Source organism: Sander lucioperca, chromosome 8 (genome assembly GCF_008315115.2).
Source record: "Sander lucioperca isolate FBNREF2018 chromosome 8, SLUC_FBN_1.2, whole genome shotgun sequence".
Classification (NCBI taxonomy): Eukaryota; Metazoa; Chordata; class Actinopteri; order Perciformes; family Percidae; genus Sander; species Sander lucioperca.
The window spans coordinates 7,315,945-7,332,499 of NC_050180.1; the positions used below are offsets into that span (position 1 = coordinate 7,315,945).

The 16,555-nt window shown below is 40.9% G+C and overlaps 1 protein-coding gene across 6 annotated transcripts in view; it reads right to left on the bottom strand.

Annotated features, from left to right (window-relative positions):
* Nucleotides 1-16,555, bottom strand: part of pcbp3 (poly(rC) binding protein 3) — a 99,824-nt gene that overhangs the window by 48,575 nt on the left and 34,694 nt on the right. For 4 of the 6 annotated variants that reach the window (XM_031296513.2, XM_031296512.2, XM_031296511.2 and 1 more), the window contains exons 2-5: nucleotides 5,357-5,413; nucleotides 5,099-5,164; nucleotides 4,323-4,428; nucleotides 1,992-2,107 (exon numbers count right to left, since the gene is read on the bottom strand). The gene's annotated coding sequence lies outside the window, so the exon portion shown is untranslated. Of the gene's footprint in view, nucleotides 1-1,991; nucleotides 2,108-4,322; nucleotides 4,429-5,098; nucleotides 5,165-5,356; nucleotides 5,414-6,884; nucleotides 6,946-16,555 lie in introns of those variants that run through there. The other 2 variants (XM_036003961.1, XM_031296508.2) reach the window with 2 other exon arrangements.

The window sequence follows — 16,555 nt, forward strand, 5'->3', positions numbered from 1 at the left end:
GCTCCTTTTCCGGCGTTTTAAAAAAAAAAAAAAAAAAAAAAAAAAAAAAGTATTTTGTTTAATGGCTACGGACTTTTTTTAGGGCTTTGTCGACCAAACTGTAAGTGAGAAGACTATATGAGACATGCAATAATACAGTCAAAGATATTTGACTTTTTACAAATAAAAGGTCCCTAAAACCCCAAATATGATGGGAGATTTTGTGTAAACTAGAGATGCACCGATTGACCGGCTGGTGACCGGAATTGGCCGATTGTCACGTCATCGTCTGACATATGCCGATATTATGCCGGTCAAATTCACTCGGGCGCCGCATGATTTACATCGTGCAACATCAGCACCACACGTGCACATGCAGGGTTTCCGCTATATGCAGGTAGCAGCGGCGCACTTCCGCTCAATCAGCTGTTTATGAAATGTCACAAAGTCGTAATTATACACGGCTCTGCAGAGCCGTTGGCTCTACTGATCTCAGGCGAAGAGTCGGCCGCTCTCTCTCCCCTCTGAGGCTGAACAACTGGTATATGAAAACCGCACTCACGCGGGTCCCGTGAAATATGACAGCTACAGTTTATCGGAAAATAGCGTTGGGCACACTGACTTTGATGAATTTACTGTTTATCAGACCCCAGATGAGACAAGAAGCTAACATTAGCGAACGCTGCAGTCCCTCTGCCTCTGACGCCCCGCTGGCCGCTGTAGGAGACGCTGTATTAAAAAAAATAAAAGAAATAAAATGAAAAAGAGACGCTGTATTCCTCCGACACACTGTATTAACGTTACTGTTTAAAACGCTTTCCAGCTTAGTGGGGGTGCATACCGCTCAAAACCAACATTAAAAACTTCCCTCAGCGTTTAGTTTTGTTGCTAAACTGTGTGTAAAATGAGCGGTGACGTTAAATCATCTATTTCAGGTAACGGCACTCTAGGGTACCGTCTATTTGCTGGATTGTTCCGAGGTAACCGCCACTAGCTAATGTTAGCAGATAGGCCCGTTGACAGCAACAGCATTTATGCACAATGACAAATTAAGCAAACGTGCTTAAAAAGGAACTACACGCTGTTTTCAGATAACGTTACTGTTGACGTTCAAACAGGCCTGTGTGTGTGTTTTTGAGAAATATCTTTATACTGCAAGGCTATATGTATTTTATTTTTATTTGTTATTTATATATTATTTTATTGCCATTACCTGTTTTCATACATACAGAAGTTTAGTTTGCTAAATATATCACATTTGTTTAGTTGGATATCGGATGTGAAAAGAAGGAAATGGTTCTTCCATATCATTGCACTTTAGATGTGTGTGAATGTCCCACACCAGGAGTAATTTATATAGTTCTATTTTATAGTGATCGATTATCTATTCAAAAAATGTTCTATGCAAAATGTAAAATTTTCTATTAAAAAAAGATAGAAAATAAATATTTGTGTGTGCTGTAAAGTGGTTCGAAAAAATGAAATCGGAATCGGCCTAGAAAGTTGTAATCGGTGCATCTCTAGTGTAAACCTTGTGTAAAATGACACCGTGTTGCAGAGAACAGTGGAACAGAAAAGGGATGATGTTCTGAGTGACAGAGGACTATATGTCTCGTTACTACTTATCTAACAGTACAGAACGTTGAGACAGGTATTGAGGCTGACTGAGACGGGCAGAAAAGAGAAAGATAAAGAAGAGGAAGGAGAATGGTGAAAAAATGAATATTTGATGCGTTGTTTTCATAAACATTAAACATTTGTCGTTTTATAGGCAACTACACATATTTTCCACATTGTATTATAGCCTTGCCTTCCAACCAAACAAACAAAATTCTACGATTGGAAGGCAAGGCTCGTTCAAAATCATCTGACGCATTTCAGCGCTAGCGGCACAGCCCCCATCAGCAATCATCCAGTCTAAAACTTTAAAGCAAGGACACCTGCTTTATTAAACCTCTCTGCAATGGAATACCAAAACACCACTGACAGATCAGGTGAGTGTTGTTACTTACCAGATTTGCAGTGGCCGTTGTGTTCCCAGGGCATACAGGACACCAGAGCAATATGGTTGCACACAGATCAGTTCATCAGCCTTTGGACTTCCCTTCAGGTTGATAACCAGCCCATGCTAAAGCCCAAAGATATGACATGAAAAGGTATTTTCTTTTTGCAACAGAGGGTAAGAAATGTCTTTATCAGGTTGTGTGCACCCAGAAACTTTTTAATCATATTTTCTTCAAATGTTGATTTTTCAAAATGTTGTAGCACTACACAATCACTTTAAACTGAATTGAAGTATAGGGATGGGTATTGCGACCCGCTATTAACTTGGTACGAGCTATTGATAAGCTCCTTGAAAAGCTATACTGCTATGCAACGCAATGTTTAAGCATCTGGGAATGTAAACTAAAATGTGTTACAGAACAAGTAGGGAACGTTTTAAAGTACTTAAATATATAATAAGTAAACCTAAGTCACATAATAATAATAATAATAATAATAATAATAATAATAATAATAATAATACTAATGTATACTTTATTAATCCCGCAAGAGGAAATTACAATACCTAACACATAACTACAATAATTTAACAAATAACAGTTACACTATTAACAAGTAAGAACTAAATAAATGTTGTTGAGTTGGTATGCCAACCAGCTTCAAACTTTAGCAGTTCTTTTGCAGAAAAATGACCATATTTGCTTCTCTGGTGAGATACTACACCTCTCCTGACTTATGGCATGTCCTGCACAGGAGAAAACTCTCTCAGGTGGTGTCCAAGAGGCCTGTTACACGCAGGGAGGAGTTTGAAAGGGCAGACTCCCCCACCACCAGGCTACAGGGTCTTGTCCTGAACGATTGACTAGCAGAGCGTAATATGTTTACTAGCGATCACGTGCAGTGAATGGTTAATATGCCTTTACGTCCGTTTTGGTGAGCCCAGAGGGAAAATATGGCATTTAAAAAGTAGCCTACACTTACAATAGCTAGCTAACGGTAGACTACAGAGAAAGTGTGATATTTTTATGTCCGTTTTGGAGCTGGAGGTGTACAAAAAGCCGTCTATCAACTGTGATTGTAGAGTGCACGTTGGGGGAATAGCGCAGACACGCGCTGCGGGCACGTGCGCCACTCAGCGTAAAAGGGAGAAAGAAAAAAGAGTCTGCCGCTGTCTGGAGCGACAGAGGGAAAATATTTCAGTCGGAACCGAAATTTACGTTCTAATCCGGTCCGAATACTACCGTTTGCATAGGAACCAGTTCCATAGTGGAACCGGGTTTCGGAACCCAACCCTACGTGTGTGTGACAGTGGTAAAAATTCAGCAATAAGGTTATAGCTGTGAACGTGTGTTCTGACGGTGAATATTCAGCAGTAAGGTTATAGCTGTGTGTGTGTGTGTGACAGGGGTAAATATTAAGCAGTAAGGTTATAGCTGTGAACATAGCAGTGCAGTGTGCGTGTGTGATGGCGGTGAATATTCAGCTGTAAGGTTGTGTGTGTGTTCGTTCGTTTTGGCAGTAAGTATTCAGCAGTAAGGTTATAGCTGTGTGTGTGTGTGTGTGTGTTAGGTGGCGATGAATATTCAGCAGTAAGGTTATAGCTGTGTGTGTGTGTGTGTGTGTGTTAGGTGGAGGTGAATATTCAGCACTAAGATTGTGTGTTAGGTGGCGGTGAATATAGTAAGGGTATAGCTGTGAACGTAGCAGTGTAGTGTGTGTACAGTTTAGGCTATTTGCCTCTGAATAGATGCAACAACTCCTCAAGACCCAAGCCAAGTTCCATCTGTTGATTAAATTGAAGGGGGTTAGCCCCGACGTTAGCGACAAGCTTAAGCGGTCCAGGCTCACTAATGTAAAGTGGGCTGACCTTTAAGGTGGATCAGCTATTCTCATTTTAGTGATAAGCTGCTCAGCTGAACTTAGTGGGAGCTGTTCTGACGGCCAGATAAAACTAATTTTGTATTGCTTACAGTTGTTAGACCAGACATTTGTGGCAATTATATTTACAGGAAACTCTGGAACCAATTTAACCTTATTACTGAAAAAAATAAAATAACTTGAATCTTTTCACATTCTAGAGAGTACTATCAGTAAGAGTAATGATGACTATTGATAAGCAGTATCCTATTGATGAAATCCCTATTGAAGTATACTGTACATTATCAACACATGGGTTGTTTTTCTTGGTAAAGGCTGTGTTTGTCAGGATCAATACATTTCGAAGCAAACCTAGACTCTGCAACCCCCGCCTTTCAATCAGAATAGAGCAACCCATCAATCATGTTGCTCATAGTGTGTGCCAGCAATTACATTAATGTGGTGTGTGGTGTGTGTCTGACCGAAGAGGGATCCCAAAAGTCTCCCAGGTTTTTTCTTCCAGGTCATGTGACCTGTGGCGGGCAGCCTTCCAACAGAATGGGGAGACGGGACGTCTGGCCGATGCACCTTAACAGATCACAGGGTTAAGACATAAAAACCATGGTCAATTGTACAGTAGTAACATGACCAGGTTTTAGCTGAGTCCTGGGGATCTAACCGATAACATCTTTTGCTGTGGTGTAAGAGCTATTCAGATTCTTCTGTTTTCTCTAAGTTGTATTCATTTTCATGCAATCAAACACTCAAGTAGCTTATGAATTTAGTAGAATTGAATAGTTTAGTGATTAAGTGAATTTTAATGAGCCTGTGGGAATCTTTGGCTAAGGCTTACTAAAAGGGGAACTATACGTCCATTTTCAAAATGTATGTTATGCCTATGGTTGTGCCTATTTATTGTCTAAATAGGACACGGAGCAGCTCCAGACTTTATACTTGATGACATCAACAGTTTGAGGCTTACTTCTCTGGTTTCCGGCTTTAAGAAAGAGTAGCTCATGTTCACAAATATGGATTGAACGTTCCTCTGCCATGGAAATAACATTAAGGTTGTGTGCAACCTATAGGATAAATTATAGATTAATGTGCTTGATAAGTCAGAGGGCCAACATTTGCATTGACGTATGCTTATAAGCGTGGAGTGTGGAGAGCAGAAAAGTGATCCGGGTGGATTGTGATCCAGGCTGTATATCTTTCAAAAACTGTAATCTTCTGAATCAAATTCAACCCAACCACCTACCTTGCTGCGCCTGCCCAGCAGAAGCGTATTAAGGTCAAATAAATTGTGGAAGTGGATTCAGCGGATCTGTTGGAGAGAGAAAAATGACTGCATGAAAAGCAAGACTGAATATGTGGAAGCACACCAAGCTCTCCTCTGCCGTTAGAATGAATTATGACATTATACCTAATGCGTGAAGTGAAGACATGAAGGGTTACATTTTTAACATGGGTCATGTTAGTCTGAGTGACCAGTAGAAGTTGTGCTAATGTTTCTTACATTGTGCAGTTGAGTTGTTGACAGACAGCGGCCAGGGGGAGGAGAGGAGAGGAATTCCTGTGAATGAGATTCATTTATTAGTTTTGGTGTCCGTGTGACTTAGAGAGGAACAGTCTGCCCACACCCCACTGAGTCTCAGTCATTCCCAGCCACACCCAGCTGTACAGTACACACACACACACACACACACACACACACACACACACACACACACACACACACACACACACACACATACATATATATATACACACACACACACACACACACACACACACCTTGTTTGACCTAGTGTGCGCTGCCGAGCCTTTTTTCTTTTAAAAGGGACCACTGCCCTCTGTTGGTGCTTCACATGAAAAACACCATTCAGTTCGAAGGAAGTTTGATTTTCAAAGACTGGCTGTGTCATTGAATGACACATTTTTTCTCAACACAGGTTAATGAGAAAAGATATAAGAAAAGTAAGATAATTGCTTCTACTACTATGAACCTTCTAGGAACTTCTTACTTGTGAAGATCATTAGAATGAGGAAACTGAATATTTCTAAGTCTTGACCTGTTGGTTAAGGAAAACTATCAACGTAATGCCATCATCCTGGGCTTTAGGAAACTTAAAGCCATTTGTACATTTATTCTCTGGCATTTTAAAGATGAAATGATACATTGAAAAAAAGAATCAGCAGATTAACTGATCATGTTACTGAAGAGTTCCGAGGCCTAAGATTTTCATTGCCAACAATTACATTTGTTAGTTGTTGTGCACATGACAAATAAAGAACCTTTAAAAAGAATCGCTGCAGCTCTACTGAACTGTATTTTACAGGGAACACAAACAGGCTTCTAAATAATGACTAAGGAGTCTGTCTTATAGACATTGACCAATCCACACACAATCCCGGACTAACTTATTTTTATTTATGTATTAATAAATAATAGAACTAGTATGATAAGGACACTACTTACATGTCTGAAGTCTAAAACTTGAAAAAAGAGCAAAAGTAATTTGCTAAATACTTGGACACAAAAAAGACCTAATGTAGAAAAGTATCTAAAGTGCTTCTCAGAATTAAGTACTAGGTTAATATATGCTAGTCTCCTCAGGGCCTTTAATAGTTTTAGAATAGTTATAATATGCGTATATCATACATCATGAGCAAAAGACCTCACATAATCTACAATTAGCACACACACACACACACACACACACACACACACACATACACACACACACACACACACACACACATACACGCACACACACACACTAAGCTTATCCTCAGAAGCGTGGTGGCGATCTCATCTCCTCTTAGCTTTAGCGCTGCACCGAGGCCTGGGTGGGGGGTGTGGAAGTCCCCGGAGGTGAAAACTCTATTAGCACGCAGCATGAAAGTCAATGAAAAGGACCCCAGTGTGCTCCAGCCCCCTGACAGTATTAATGTTTAATGATATCTAAAAAGGCTAATACTCATCCCCCCTCTTTCACTTTTGCTTTTATCCTCCTCATTAAATATCCTCACAATATCATTACCTCCTCAGATTAGAGCGCTGACCCCGTCTGCTGAAGGACTCGCCCTTCACTGATGTTGAACACATCTCTCTCTCTCTTTGTGTCTCTCTCTCTCTCTCTCACTCGCACGCATGCACGCCCATGAACACAGTCACACACAGACACACACACCAAAAAGATTAACGTACAGTTTAAGATTTGTTCGTGGGGAGGCAGCAGAGCACCACGTTATTGGAATGTGGATATGGAAAATAATACCTCGTGTGCACACAGAAAATTATCTTTACAGCTTATACCAAGTGTATAAGAATGCATAACTCTGTGCCTATGCACGTGTTAATTATGGTAGAACTGTGTCTTGTTTCAGCTTGGCCAGGGGATTCATAAAATAATAATGGACCACCGGTGGGAAACCCCTCCCAGGCACCAGTGAGTGAGGAGGGAAGTGTACACCATCTTGGATCTCAGCGAGGCCTGTTCAGCTGCAACTACAGGTCAGGGAACCAGACAGGCATTTTTTACATTTTTTTTTCATATGCATTAATTAGGGGTGGTACGGTTCACAAAATCCACGGTTCGGTTCGTATCACGGTTTTAGGGTCACGGTTTTCGGTTCTGTACGGTTCTTGTTATTTTTTCTTTTAATCTTTAATACTCCAGAAATATACTTCAGCATATGATATATAGCTAAAATTAGCATATTGAATGCATGTTGCACAATACATGCACACAGTGGCAGTTCTATCTATTGTTCTATTTCCGCTGTCATCATAGGTAACATGAAATCTATATACGACGCTAGCGCATCCTCCAACTCCGGGCAGCCTTCCTCATCTCTCCCACTTGACATTTCTGCATGTGACGTGACCTGCAGCACTCCACACTCCACTTGAGGAGCGCTCGGCTCGCCGGCTCTCAAAATCTGACGAAAATCTTTTAAACTGACCTTTGTCGATCAAAAAACCAGACAGATTCAGCAACTGTATGGCCTATTTCTGGATTAAAGTGCCCATATTATGATAAAATCACTTTTTCTGGGATTTGGGGTGTTATGTTGTGTCTCTGGTGCTTCCACACACATACAAACTTTGAAAAAAATCCATCCATGCTGTTTAGAGTGAGATACAGTTTCTGAATGTGTCCTGCCTTCAGTCTCTGGGTGAGCTGTTCAAAATCGGCACGGCTTGTGACGTCACAAGCCGAAACGAGCAGGCTAACCGCAACCATTAGCTCGTAGCGTTAGCATGCTAACGCTAATGCTAACGCTAGCATGCTAATGCTAGCATGCTACCTCGTTCTCAGTAGCAAAGCACTGCTACAACACACACAAGTTCACCATAATCTACAAAAGAACTACTTCCATGTGCGCCCTCATTTAGAAGTCTCCCAGCTAATCCTGCCTTGTAACTGACCAAAGTTGTAGAAACAGCCTTTCTTTTACTGTCTATGGAGCTAGCTAGCTGACATGATCTACATCTGAGCTACTGGGCATGTGCAGTGCAATCAAAGATAGTACAGAAGAAGAAGAAGAAAAGAGGTGTCACTCTGTAGCTAAAACAGAGACCAGCTGAAAAGAGGATCTGCAGCAGTGAGAGAGAGCGGTGCAGTACAACAAAAATATGGTGTTTTTTGAAAATTAAACCATGTAAACCTATTCTGGTACAACCTTAAAATACAATATGAACCTGAAAATGAGCATAATATGGCTGCTTTAAAATGTTTTCAGAAACACTTTTCGGTGAACTATTTTCGTAAAATACGAGATCGTATTCAGAACGAGATGCCTTTAGAGTCTGTTTTGAATTCGGGAGCAGCAAGAACCACGTGACGCGTTCGTCCAATCAGCTGCCATGTGTTGTGTTCGTCACGCTCACCCCCCTCGTCCTTTCCAGTAAGTGTTTTAACATAGGTGTCGAAAGTGGGCACTACGGCAGTAAGTGGTTAGTGCACATTAACAGTGGGCACTACACACGCGCTCCAAACCGAGACAAGCGAACCGAGACAAGCGAACCGAGACAAGCGAACCGAGACAAGCGAACCGAGCGGTTCGGATGTTTTTTCATGAACCGTACCACCCCTAGCATTAATTATAGAAACCAAAAAGAGAAGTAAAACTATTAAAAATGAACATCAGACACATTCAGCAAAGACTGTGACTTATCATAATTTGAATATTAGGTCCTATATTTATTTGAAAAGCCACCCAAATTATCAGAGGATTAATTTTGTGACATTCATGTGTGAGGATTTAGCCCGACTAAGACTCTAATGTGGATGAGTTATGGGAAGGAAGCAGGTGAAACTTCTTGGGCGTACGTGCTAGGTGAGCAGTGTTCACCAGAAGGCACCACAGCAACACCCTGTGCATAACATCGCCTTATTTATCACTATTTTCCAGCAGACGCTCTGTCAGTCAAATGTTCTTTTTAAATTGGGAGCCCACATTCATTCATTCAAAACATTAATTAAGGGTTTATTCAAAACTTTTTTTAACTTTTGTTGGAAAGTCAGTTAGAACAAAGGCAATAATTGATTGTTGAAATAATAATTTTCATTCTACATTAATTCACAAAAATCAATTATTTTGTTTTTTTCATACATCAGTATTGCAACGCAAAATGTCCAAAATATGATATGTGTCCAGTCCAGTCCAGTGCAGCTCTGGACTGTGCAGTCAAATGTGGGTTCAATAAATTAAATTAGCTCCATTTTCATTGAAGGCAAGCAGTTGAACTCATTTTGGATTTAATAATTTCCCCTCTAAATGTTCAAAAGAAAACTCTGTCCTCTGCAGTAATGTGAACATTGCAGCCTCGAGACACATGGTCAAATTTGACATTCATGCAAGATTTAAAATGCACAGATTAGAGATGGCCCGATACCATTTTTTGCCTCCCGATACCGATTCTGATACCTTCTGATACGGGTGCTGTTCTGGCGTGTCAGGGGGAGAGAAAAAGTCACAAACGCATCAAAAATCCGCAGGGCCTGGAGCACATTGGACAAGGCTAGGTGCTAGGTGCTAGCTGCTAAAACTAAAACTAAACTGTCAGCAAAGCATTATTTGTTTACATGTATTAATCAGAGCATTCACAAAAATCACTCAAAAACAGCAGGAGGAGGTTGCGTAGAAACAGCTATTTACGCCGGTTTGAAGCTCTTTCTCTCGTCGTCGAGGGGGGTGGGGGGGTTGCCAACACCAACCTCATTATTCTGGAGGTTGCGACTCGAAAAGGTTGAGAACCACTGGTTTAGATTAGGGATGGACCAATACTGTTTCTAATACCAAGTACCAATACCCATCCCATACCAGAGCTCCCTTTTTTCCCAAATTTAAAATCTGTAACTCACTGCATGGTAGGGCTGGGTATCGTTAAAAAATGTTCAATACCGGTACCAATTCCATGATTTCGATACTGGTTATTTTTTTTAATTTTCTTTCAGCTCCTACTACGTGAGCCCCATCTCTGTGCGTAACGTAGTTTTGTAACATCAAACAACCAATCACCAACATTATTAGATCTTGGTAGAAGCATGCTGCATGCTTATTGGCTCACTGTTACTGATGAGATTTGTCCTTAGGTATTGAAATTTGGTATGGAATGACAAGGCATTTTTTCGACACTCGATACCAAGGAGGTATATCAGTCTAGACCAGATTCTTTTCATAATGTCAGTATTGGTGCCAGTACCGGTCCCGTGTTGTATTTGATAGTTGCATCCCTCATTTAGATTATTCTGGCTGGACTGTTGGCTGCCCAATTGTCTGACCGCTCATGTTTCTTGTCCTGTTGGACTGATTTCTTAGATTTCAGCAATTACTGTTGTATGTCCAGTGTTATCATAATGGATAGAAACGATAGCCAGAGCTGTTAAATTTAAATGAAGTTGTAATTAGCCTGAATCATTCTTTAACAGCTGGTCACATGTTCACTGGTGATGGCCGATTATTTGTGTAACAGCATGAATCCTCTTTGAAGAAATAATTCTTCAGCTGACAAACTGTACTACTGTGAAAACACACTTATAATATTACTTACTTATATTAGTTATTTCTCCAATGTCCTGTTTATGATTGCTCTGCCCTGCCGTCCTTCTTACTCATAGTGCACAACACATGTTGTGACCTGATTAACAAGAGTCTAGAGCCACACTGGCCGCTCACTGAGGCTGTATTTAGGCACAGCGGTGCTTTGAGCCAAATACTAATGTCTGCATGCTCCTATGGTCAAAATGACAATGCTAACATGCTGATGGTAAGCAGGTAAGCTATAATGTTTACCATGTCCAACATCTTAATTTAGCATGCTAACATTTGCTAATTAGCACAAAAACACAGCAAAGTACAGCTGAAGCTGATAGTTCTGCAGGTCGTAAACCAAAGTATCTGACAAATTACAAGTTTGACCTGATGGTACAGTAGCACTAGATAAAAAGTCTGTGGATCATCAAAGTGATTACAATCTATCCTGAGGGGGGCACGAATGTCTATTCCAAATTGGGTGGTAATCCATCCAATAGTTGTATGAGATACTTTAGCCTGGATCAGTGTGGTGGACCAACGTTTAATTTTTGGTGCCATAATCCTTTGCAGTTATTGACTGACACAGTTCTCTGACCTAAAGACATCTGCAAACATTTGGGTATCTTCTCTGGTAATGCTCTGTCATGCCTGTACTTCAGCCATCTTCTTCTTGGGAAAATCCTTCAGGGGCTTTTGGCCCAAGTCTGGTCCCCAGCAAGTGAAACGCATACAATAACCAGGTGGATTGAGCTCATATGTGTGATGTGGCAGGTAAAGACAGTGGCCCTCATTTATCAACCTAACGTAGAAACCAGCGCAGATATGAGCGCAGAAATCCTCTTACGACAGGCTTCACGTGTGGTTCATGAAACGTTCGTATCACACCAATCAGAGCGTAAGGGTGGTCGTACATTGATAAATGCAGCGGCTGGAAACGATCGTAATTTAAATATCACGCCCCAATATATTCTCGGTTTTGAGGCCTCGTCCCTACAATTTATGACATGGCGTGACGTAATCTGGCTAACAAGCGGAACTTTTCAGAGGTGGAGATTGAAACCCTGATATCTCAGGTTCATTTGCACTAACACGTACTATTTGGCAGCCTGAAAACTGTTATTAAAGGCTGTAGAAAGAATGCTGAATGGAAAGAGATCAGTGATGCAGTCAACAGCGTTGCCGTGGTAAATCGAACTCCAGCTGAAGTTTATTTAATTTTTACATCCTTGACATATGTATGCTATAGTCCTAATTGTAATATACAGGCTTATATTGCAATCTCTTAGGCCTACATGTAGGTGTACCTATATTTAAATAAACACACAGTTTTTATTTATGTGTTTTTTTTCATGAGTCAGAGCCAGGCAGCCGTGAGCTGTGAGGGAGAGCGTGTGTCCTCCGCCACCCCCGTGCAGGACCACCACCTCGACCCTGTCTCCTGACAGCAGAGGGACTGGAAAAACCAGCTGAAATATGTCGGTCAATGGCAGAAATAAATTGTTCACTTGTGGCCATTAACGATAGGCTGGGAAAACCCTGACGAACTTCTGGCAAATTTGAGATTGATGAATAATATCCTGTCTCCTTGGTGTAGCCCCCAGTTGGGGCTGTGCTGGACACTGCTCTCAGGGCATCGGGTCATCTGGCTCCATCACTACATTTATGGCACCCTGTTTTCCTGCGGGATGTTGTGCAGAACCCCACAGGCTAAAACAATGTTGCAGACTTTTTCTGGCGTGTGTAGTAGGGTGCACTGTTGTACACGGCGCATAGAGGTCCTCTAAAAGAGCCAGATCTGCCATTGCGGATAAGTGATCAACTGATGACTTCTCCTTCTCCTGTTAAAGTGATTATAACACTCGAAAACTTGCGTACATGAGTTTAAAGTTGACGCAAGGTTTGATCGTAGCCTCCGCTCACGTCCATATTGATAAATGCCGAGCTTTGCGTGGAAATGACCATATGCCGGTTTTACGCTTGTTTTCTGTCGTTAGTTCGTTCGTTTCGTAAATGAGGGCCAGTGTCTGCATGTTTAGGATCATTGTCCTGAGTGTCAGTGAATTTTTCTAGTGAATATTCACATTTCTTAAAGCTGCTTAACACTAGCACTGCCAGACAGCTTGAGGGTACTATAACTGCCAAGCGTCATTTGCGCTGTGTGTCGTTAAGTGTAGTCAACAGTCAACACAAAGTCTCAGGTTCCTGTAAGAAACTCCTGCAAATCAATCGTCTTCATGACAGAACACATGTATTTGCTTCTATCTGATGCTGTTTTGCGTTGCAAGCAGCGTATAACCTGCAGCGTAAAACCTAAAAGGCATGAAACAAATGCTGAAACATTATAATCAATTTCAGCATTTATATTTGTCTGTCCATCTCTTTGGTGCTCAATGCGTCTTTTCAGTTCAACAACACGCATCAATTCTAGGGGTGCACAATATATCGACTCAATATCGTTATCGCGATATCACGTTGCGCGTTATTATACCGAAAGTCTCGCGATAATTACGCGATATTTTGTTTGCGTTGCATCCCGCCCGACATGTACCCAAAGAGTATAGAAGCAACAAGAGGAGAAACTCAATAGAACGTTGTGTTACATTCAGTCCAAGATGGCGGAGCTGCAGTTCCATTGAGTTTCTCCTCTTGTTACGTGTTACCTCTTTGATGCACCTCTCGAAAAATACACATCACTTGGTAGCGTTGTATTTCCCCCGACTCATTTCCTGGTTCTCCTTCGCCATAAACAACATGAAATCAAGGAGAGGGTTAACTTTTCCTGCTACAGATTTTCCACCGTGGTCAGAAAGAACAGGGGAGACACTTAAGTTTCTCTCACTAACACTCTACGGTCACTACTCGCTCCGAAGAAAATCGCCGTCACTCTCTCACCTTTTCTTCGCTCTACCACACACACCCACACACACCCACATGCTCGACGCACACACCGTGGAGCCTCCGCAGAACCATAAAACGAAGCGAAAGAAAAGAAAGGAGCTAAAGAGAGAGCAAAGAGTGGAGCAAAAAGAACACAAAAGTAAGAAAATGAGAGTTGCTCTGGGAGACGACGAAATAACAGATTGAAAAGAAACTTTAGAGGCCAAAAGTATTAGCTACAAAAGAGAGCGACATGCACTCGCTTGTGGGTGCTCCTGGGCGTGCCTAGCCTACCCCTGGTTGCTTGGCAACAGTAAACAGAAATTCTCCGGTGCTACCTTAAACCACGTCTTAAAAGTTACTTCAGAGGTATTGTTAAGTCACAAGAACGATGTTTTTGGATTTAAAAGTATTTATTTCTCGATAAAAGTAACACAACATATGAGATTAAATGCCAAACATATCTGATATATACATAAATACGATGTCCTGAAGCGTTGTCCGCCATCTTGAATTATTTTCTTCGACTTGAGCCACTGACATACGTCACGCTGCCTTCACTCTGATTGGCAGTCGCTCGTGGCCAAACGGCCACTCCCATTGAAAATGAATGGTAGCTGTCTCTTGTAGCTAATGTGACTGTAGGGTAATGCCTCCTCCTCGGTAGCTTGGAAATACTTTGGTTTTAAGCCAACAGATGTGCATTGCATTGTTTTTTATACTGTAGTGTATATACAACCAGTACAACATGTCCTGTTCTATAGACATTCTCTTTATTTATTTATTTATTTTATACTGTCCAAGCAGTAAAACATGTCCTGTTCTGTAGACACATGTTGGACCAGTCCAATATGACTGTCAGTTGAGATAAACCTTGTGTTGTAAGAAAACTTGTTTTATTTGTTATAAAACTATTTTGATGCGTTTTCCCATAACTTTGGTAATTTTACATATGTTTAAAAATATCTAAATTAATATCGATATCGCAATATTCATTATCGATATCGCAAATCACATTTTTTCAATATCGTGCACCCCTAATCAATTCCATTTTTTTTTTTACGTTCAATGGCGTGGTCTATGGTGATTCAAGTGTTAACTGTGGTCTTTTTTACATGGAGCATTAACATATAGTCACAATGAAGCAGGACATTTAAAAACACAGATGTTCTCTCTCCGACACACAAACATGTACAGCAAAAGAACCACAAATGCACCAGTGAGCATGTAGCACACAGCAATACATTCTCAAGGACACACACAATCGCACGGTGCGAGCAGGCAATAGTCAGAGGAAGTGCTTATGCCTACAAACATACTCAGGAGGGGCTGCACAGCACTTAAGTGGTCACTTTACCACACAAAGGCCAATCACAGGAGCTTAGCTGGCCCCATCAAGCTTTTTAGCAAATGCTGCCGCGCTGAAATGGCTTGTTTTGTTAACCCTGTGTGCTACTGACGGAAATGTATTTCCATCACTCTCACAAGTCTGTGTTGTGGCAAATGCTTTGCTCTGAAGTCATTTAGAGGGAGACCATTCATTGTGTGTGAGATGACAAGGCCTTGTCATTTGTGAGGAGGGATTAGTCATGCTGTTTTTATTGGAGAGTGTGAATCAGCTCTCTTGACTGCTGCGTTTAAGGGATTTTTGCTTCTGAGGTGTTTTTGTCAGAGTTGCCAAACGCTTACACTGTAAGAGAACAGCATATGCAAACTTCAGCATCAAGCAAACTCTACAACTATCACACACAGGTCTGTGTAACGCCACTAATATCCCGATTCAATACCGATTCACAAGGTTTCTATTTGACTTCAGTGCCGATTCGGGATATTTCAGTTGCAAAACGGTACAAGGTTCCCTCTAACCTGGTGCATTATTAATAGTATACATTTTATGTTTACATTTGTTTGATTGAATTGACCCCAAAGCAGTTATATTAAAGGTTTTAGTGAACGCAGATTCATCCCAACAGTTCTGCCAGATGAGTTAGGCCAGTCCAAGATTTCTTATTGCAGTTCCACATATAACCATTTTGAAACTATATTTTATCTCCTTTCCCAATTACTGTACATTCATTATTGCATTGAATAATGTATAACTTAGATGCTGCTTATGGTTTATTAAAGCCTATTAAAGCATGCTGTGGTTTCATTTATCGATACAGCATGCAGTATGAATTTAAATTGTATCAAATTACAAAGAGTGAAACTGACCTTTTTATTTAATTAAATATGGCATGATTCAAACAGCAGCCACCCTGCCCTCCATTACGCTTAATTTGTGTTTAGCGCTGGTCTATGTTGAAAGATGATTTAGAATCTCGGTGGGGCTACTTGGTTACATACAGGTTAGATGGGGAAAATGTGTCCTGTTGATAGTAGAAGCAGTTGATCAGGTCACACATGATATAGACCTCAACAGTCCTGCCCCTCCTCCGAGAGACCTTGGGTTCTGGAAGTAAGTTTCCCATTCATTTCTCCCATTGACGTCTGGAAAAATCCGTACATAAATAGTTTTAGACCATGGCTTAGGCTAACCAGCTACGATGTGACTCATACGCATACAACATATCATTTAGACTGAAAAAATTAACAGAAAATCCAAAAAAAGTCAAAGGTACATAGTTTCATTATCGAGCTGAATACCACTGAAGAAAGGAAGATACGTTAGTTTAGCTAACAGCTAATTCGGCTAATTGCTAGCTGAGACAGCATGTAATAACTTTAAAAGACCCTCAAAATAAAACCTGAAAATAACCGTTAACATATATAACGGCTGTTACGTCAGCTG